The 7,500-nt window shown below is 37.9% G+C and overlaps 1 protein-coding gene across 16 annotated transcripts in view; it reads left to right on the forward strand.

The window, feature by feature from the left end:
• Window positions 1–5,476, forward strand: part of TRIQK (triple QxxK/R motif containing) — a 94,085-nt gene extending 88,609 nt beyond the window's left edge. For 5 of the 16 annotated variants that reach the window (XR_008507662.2, XR_010410603.1, XR_010410592.1 and 2 more), the window contains 2 exons: window positions 2,022–4,113; window positions 5,023–5,476. The gene's annotated coding sequence lies outside the window, so the exon portion shown is untranslated. Of the gene's footprint in view, window positions 1–2,021; window positions 4,114–4,553; window positions 4,603–5,022 lie in introns of all 16 variants that reach the window. The other 11 variants (XR_010410595.1, XR_010410596.1, XR_010410593.1 and 8 more) reach the window with 11 other exon arrangements.
• Window positions 5,477–7,500: the final 2,024 nt, after the last annotated feature.

Here is a 7,500-nt window from a genome sequence, read left to right on the forward strand (position 1 = left end):
TGACAATTTTTTAAACGTTTTACTTATTTTTTTTTTCAAGAGAGAGTGAGAGAGCATGTGCACAAATGAGATGGAGGGGTGGGGCAGAAGGAGAGGGAGAGACAGAATCCTAAGCAGACTCCATGCCCAGGACAGAGCTTGCCCTGGGGCTCGATCTCAGGACTCAGAGATCATGACCTGAGTCGAAATCAAGAGTTGGACACTTAACTGACTAAACCACCCAGGCGCCCCAGGATGAAAATTTTCGATCATTCCTTCAGCATTTAAGTGAAATTATTGAAAAAAAAAAAACCCAAAAACAAAAATAAGAAACTTAATCAACTATTTGGTTACCTTAAAATATGGCTCATAACAGGAAAGGAAGGATAAATTCTTGAATCTTTGCCTTTATCAAATTTCAATGGAGATTTGCCATTGCTATTCCTGTTGTAGTTTTTATTATCACTATAAAGCCATAGATTTTACATATGTGATGTGTGTTTCAACCCAATGCAATCATCATTCTTTTCAATACTGAAATACAAATTCCATTATCATGCTTTATATCAGAGGTATTATCATTAAAATCATGACGTTTTTATGCTTTTATATGATTTTACATTTTTCCAAAAGTAATAGCCAATGGAATCAGATTTTTAAAATAATAGGAGTAAGTGGTAAATGTGGAAAAAGACTAATATTTGCAGATTATATGATTAACTGGAAAACTAATAAGATATTGAGTAAGATTTATATAACATGGTCCATTAGAAAATAACTGTGAAAAATAATGGCTCTATCTAATAATTACAATAGTTAGCTAAATATCATAAAAACATTTATTACAATCACAATCAAAATTATGAATTGTCTAGAAAAAAATCAGCAAGAATTATGAAGAGTCTTCATTGGAATAAAGACCTTTCAGGGTAAGATAATCAAACTTTAATAAAAAGAGACCAACTGTCTCCCTGGATGAGATGATTCAATACTGTACAAATTTAAACTTTCTTCTAAATTGGAAACAGAAAAGAGAACCTTAATCCACCAGATATTAAAGTGTATTATAAAGTTATAATAATTAAAATAATCTCATAGTCAAGGAAAGTAGACAAAACAATAAAATGTGCCGTCTGGAAATAGATCAAAATATAAATATTCACTTAATGTATCCTGTAAGTCATGAAGGTGGAAAGATAGATTACTTATTAAATATATTAAAACAATTGAGTATCCATTTGGAAATTAAAAGATGCCTATACCATGACTTTAAAACAAGATTAATTTCTGATGGAATTTATTATTTCTAAATGAAAAAAACCCATAAAAATTATTAGAAGACACTACAGCATTTTTAGAATCTTTTAGTACAGAAATTATTTCTAGGCATTGATTCATGAGTCAGAAATCATAAAGGAAATACTGTTGGATTATAACACATTAAATTAAAATCTAACACGCAGCCCAGCACTCTGTGTTAATTAAAGATGTGAAGAAACAGTCTCTTTCGTATACTGCTTGGGGGAATGGTAATCTCACACACTTTCTGGAAGGCATTTTTGCAGTGTACTTTAAAAGTCTAAAATTTCATATATACTTTAGTTGCTTCCATATCTCTTTAGAAATTCTTTCAAGATAATAATGCCTGTAGTGTGCAGAAGTGCACATAGTATGTTAACCACAGCTTTGTTCATAACCTCAAAAAACCTGAAAGCAATGAAAATGTCCAGCATAAGAGTCTTTTTATACAAATCGTGTTACATCTATTAAATAAAATGTGATGGATTCATTAAAATAATATATATTTATACCTACGGATATGGAGAGAGGTGAAGAAGCACTTAAAAATAGGATACATGTGATAGGATTCTATTTTGCTTGAATGTGTATGTCTGTGTGTGTGTGTGTGTGTGTGTATGCATGTGAGTCTATCTGAGTATATTTGAAGAATATTTAGGAAGAAGTAAAAGACTATTTCTGGATATTAGGTTATAAGTGATTTTTACTTCTTTATATTGAGTGAATCAATCTCCACTCTACAGAGAGGACTGGAAAGACCGTGTTTTAGTGAGCTATATCATGAGTCCAGACACCTGGTAAGTCTGTCCGTTTTTTTCCATTATGTTTTTCTATTTTTCATTCATTTAATAACCATTAAGCACTTATCAGGTACTAATAAGTCATCTTTCAAATTCCCCATCTATACACAATGTTAAGTAGTATAGAAAAAGGTGGCTCTGCTTTTTTCATAGTGAGAAATTCAGAATGTTTCAGAAAGGAACTGATATTTAAGTTCATTAATTTTCATTCAAAAAATATTTACTGAGCTCATTTGCCACATGGCAGAACTGTACTTTATGCTTGCAACAAATCCTTGAACATTATGAACAAGAAAGCAAAAATAGTACTCTTGCTCTCATGACATATGACTTGAGAGATGGTGATGGTTTCATCAAACAGAAAAAGAGGGTGAAAAAGGTATTCCAAGTGAGAAAAAAAAAACCAATGAAAGAGCACAAAGACATATTAGTGCTTGGCCTATGGGGTAGGAAGGTTATGTCCGTTTGCGCTCATTGTTAACCTTCTTTCCTTCCTCTGCCTAAAACCATTTTCTCTTATTTAATCTGTAAAATGCCTACATATCTATCCTTCAAGATTTATCTATTCCCAGATAAATCCCCAGACTTTCCCCACGGAAGCCACCCAAGGCTAAGTTAGGTGATTCTTCTCTTACATAGAATCTATTCCATGATTATCCATTTATGTGCCTCTTAACTGGACTCTGAGGTCTTTAAGGAAGGAACTCTGGGTTTTATTGCTTTATCTCAAATGCCAAGCGCTGCACTAGACACATGGTTTATTCCACAGTAAATATGTTTGAATAAGTACTACACCTCATTCCCATAGAACAGGATTTCTCAGCTTTGGCATATTGACATTTTGAGCCAGCTAATTCTTTGTGTGGAGATCTTGCGAATTGCAGGATGTTTAGCAGGGAACCTAGATGCTAGTATGCAACTAGATGCCAGTGGTACCTCCTCCTGCCCCTAGTTATAGTTGGAGGAGGTCCATCAAGAGGATGTGACCACTGGTTGACCTGTGAGCTGCACAGGAGCGATGGGCAAGCTGAGGCCCCTCAGGTGGGCCCCTGTCTTTGGAATGTACTTCCGTCCTCAGCAGGTTTTCACAGCCAGAAGCGTTAGTTTTCAAGGCTGCAACCTCGACCGAGCAACGTGGGCAGTACACTGACTGAACCCAGGTAAGGCCTCCTTATACTTTTAAGATTTCGTAGTGCCAGGCGCCTGGGTGGCTCAGTCGTTAAGCGTCTGCCTTCGGCTCAGGTCATGATCCCAGGGTCCTGGGATCGAGTCCCACAGTGGGCTCCCTGCTTGGCGGGAAGCCTGCTTCTCCCTCTCCCATTCTCCCTGCTTGTGTTCCCTCTCTCGCTGTTAAAAAATAAACAAAAAATCTTTAAAAAAAATAAAAAATAAAAAAAGATTTCGTAGCACCGCCGCCCAGACAAGCCTTGCGCTTATTCCCTTGCTTATTAAACCTCTTTCTCCCGTCTCCCTTTGCCAGCTGTGTCTGGGGGCCTGTTTCAGATTTCACTGGGGAAGCTACCGAGGATTCAAACCAATAGTTATGACAACCAAAAATGTCTCCAGACATAGCAAAGTGTCCCCTGGGGTCAGAATGATTCCCAGCTGTACCCCTGAGAACCACCACTGCCCTAGAACTATGAAAATCACGTTGCAATGAGAACAAGGTGGAAATGGGGAAGTCTGGGACAGGACTTTAGAGTTACTTCAAGTCATTTTTCAGAGGCATTTAATTTTTGTTGACTCCAAGCATTCCTAGCTCTATACAAATTGTTGACTCAAATCCTATATTCATTCTGGTGGGTGGTGGTGGTGGGGGGGTGGTCACAAGAGATGTCTGAACTTGACCCACCTGCTGCCCAAATCCCTGGTGTTACTGCAAGCTTGTTTTGTTTCTTTTCTCAAAGGAAAGGGAGAAGGACTTTAAGATACCGATGTTATCCAACAATCTAGAACTTTTTTTCAAGAAATTTTAAACACACTGTAAGACAAAACTCCTAAACCAGGAAAGGACGGCCCTTCCACCTCCTTTTATGTACGTACGTATGTATGTATGTATGTATGTATGTATGTATGTATGTATGTATGTATTTACTACTAACAAGACACATTTAGTGCAGCCAAAGAAATTTTATACATAGGTAGCTAAATAATGAGCCTTAGAAACATAACATAATTCTTAGAGTTATCAGAAACTTTAATGTATAAATTCTTTTTCGTGGATGCAGTGTCTGACCCCCATTTTCTCTATTTTTGAATGTGAAATGACTCATATTTTAAAAAAGCATATATATGTACATGTATATTGTTGAGAGATAGGAATAAAATAAATACGTATCCATGCAACTGGTGCCCAGCTGACTGACATTTCTTATTGTTTGGCTATTTTACTTTTTGCCTTTTCGAAGAGTATATGAAGATGTTTCCCTTTAAAAAATTTCATTTTCCTGATCATCTTTATTGTTTCACCATTAGTTTTACCGTTGATTCTCTTAAGATTTCCAAGGATTCTCTGCTGTCATCGGTAAATGGATACTTTATGTTGTTCTTATCCAATCCTTATTTTTTTTTTAAAGATTTTATTTATTTATTTGACAGAGAGAGAGATAGCGAGAGCAGGAACACAAGCAGGGGGAGTGGGAGAGGGAGAAGCAGGCTTCCCGCCGAGCAGGGAGCCCGATGCGGGGCTCGATCCCAGGACCCTGGGATCATGACCTGAGCTGAAGGCAGACGCTTAACGACTGAGCCACCCAGGCGCCCTATCCAATCCTTATTGTTTGGGTTTTCCCAAACAATATTAAATAATCCAAGAATTATTTAATAGAAATTTTAAAAATATATATGTTTACAGGTAGAACAGTCTTGTTATTTATTTATTTATTTATTTATTTATTTATTTATTTATTTATTTATTTATTAAAGATTTTATTTATTTATTTGACAGAGAAAGACACTGCGAGAGAAGGAACACAAACGGGGAGTGGGAGAGGGAGAAGCAGACTCCCTGCCGAGCAGGGAGCCCGATGCGGGACTCGATCCAGGGACTCCAGGATCATGACCTGAGCCGAAGGCAGTTGCTTAACCAACTGAGCCACCCAGGCGCCCCAGTCTGTTATTTAAATTTTAAAGTTCAAGTTTTACTGCACAGCAATCAGTGTTGCTTCCATTATTTCTGTTTTATGGAACTTGCTCATGTTTTCTATTTGACCTAATACATGATTTCTTTTTGCGAATGATTCATGTACACTTTAAAAAGTGGTATATTCTATTATAGCATTATGTTCAATATTAGTACATAAAATCTACCTTATGCTGTACAGATCTTCAACACTTATTTTTCATCCATTTGACTTGCCTTATACTGAGACTGGTACATTAAAGTCTTTTATTATTAGGTACTTACTTGTTCTTGCATCTTCTGTAGTATTTGCTTTTGAACATGGTTGCTCTTTTATTTGGTATATTGATATTCATAGCTATTACATCTTTATTGTGAGTTTTGGCTTTAGCATTATAGAGTATTTTTGATACTTTTTGGCCTGATTTCTACTTTTTTTAAATATCCATACTGATGTGGGAAACAAAGGCAACTGGTGATGTTGGAGGAAATGTAGATAAAATTAAATGTCCTCATAACCTGCTGCCTATTGACAAATACTTGAGACAGGCAGAGTATAGCATTTCTCCAGGAAGCACCCAACTTGTCTTTTTTTTTTTTTATTCTTACGTTAATCCCCATACATTACATCATTAGTTCTAGATGAAGTGTTCCATGATTCATTGTTTGTGCACAACACCCAGTGCTCCATGCAGAATGTGCCCTCCTCAATACCCACCACCAGGCTATCCCATCCTCCCACCCCCCTCCCCTCTAGAACCCTGTTTGTTTTTCAGAATCCATCATCTCTCATGGTTCGTCTACCCCTCCGATTTCCCCCGCTTCATTCTTCCCCTCCCGCTACCTTCTTCTTCTTCTTTTCTTAACATATATTGCATTATTTGTTTCAGAGGTACAGATCTGAGATTCAACAGTCTTGCACAATTCACAGCGCTTACCAGAGCACACACCCTCCCCAGTGTCTATCACCCAGTCACCCCATCCCTCCCACCCCACCCCCCACTCCAACAACCCTGTTTGTTTCCTGCGATTAAGAATTCCTCATATCAGTGAGATCATGATACATGTCTTTCTCTGTTTGACTTATTTCACTCAACATAATACCCTCCAGTTCCATCCACGTTGTTGCAAATGGCAAGATCTCATTCCTTTTGATGGCTGCATAATATTCCATTGTATATATATACCACTTCTTCTTTATCCATTCATCTGTTGATGGACATCTTGGCTCTTTCCACAGTTTGGCTATTGTGGACATTGCTGCTATAAACATCGGGATGCATGTACCCCTTCGGATCCCTACTTTTGTATCTTTGGGGTAAATACCCAGTAGTGCAATTGCTGGGTCGAATGGTAGCTCTATTTTCAACTTTTTGAGGAACCTCCATACAGTTTTCCAGAGTGGCTGCACCAGCTTGCATTCCCACCAACAGTGTAGGAGGGTTCCCCTTTCTCCGCATCCCCGCCAACATCTGCCGTTTCCTGACTTGTTAATTTTAGCCATTCTGACTGGTGTGAGGTGGTATCTCATTGAGGTTTTGATTTGGATTTCCCTGATGCTGAGCGATATTGAGCACTTTTTCATGTGTCTGTTGGCCATTTGGATGTCTTCTTTGGAAAAATGTCTGTTCATGTCTTCTGCCCATTTCTTGATTGGATTCTTTGTTCTTTGGGTGTTGAGTTTGATGAGTACTTTCTTTATAGATTTTGGATACTAGCCCTTTATCTGATATGTCATTTGCAAATATCTTCTCCCATTCTGTCCGTTGTCTTTTGGTTTTGTTGACTGTTTCCTTTGCTTTGCAAACGCTTTTTATCTTGATGAAGTCCCAATAGTTCATTTTTGCCCTTGCTTCCCTTGCCTTTGGCGATGTTTCTAGGAAGAAGTTGCTTTGGCTGAGGTCAAAGAGGTTGCTGCCTGTGTTCTCCTTTAGGATTTTGATGGACTCCTGTCTCACATTGAGGTCTTTCAACCATTTGGAGTCTATTTTTGTGTGTGGTGTAAGGAAATGGTCCAGTTTCATTCTTCTGCATGTGGCTATTCAATTTTCCCAACACCATTTGTTGAAGAGACTGTCTTTGTTCCATTGGACATTCTTTCCTGCTTTGTCGAAGATTAGTTGACCATAGAGTTGAGGGTCCATTTCTGGGCTCTCTATTCTGTTCCACTGATCTATGTGTCTGTTTTTGTGCCAGTACCATGCTGTCTTGATGATGACAGCTTTGTAATAGAGCTGGAAGTCTGGAATTGTGATGCCGCCGGCTTTGCTTTTCTTTTTCAACATTCCTCTGGCTATGCGGGGT

The sequence above is a fragment of the Mirounga angustirostris genome, unplaced genomic scaffold (assembly GCF_029215605.1).
Source record: "Mirounga angustirostris isolate CCGP_5_RB_7025 unplaced genomic scaffold, mMirAng1.0.hap1 SCAF_4, whole genome shotgun sequence".
Taxonomy (NCBI): Eukaryota; Metazoa; Chordata; class Mammalia; order Carnivora; family Phocidae; genus Mirounga; species Mirounga angustirostris.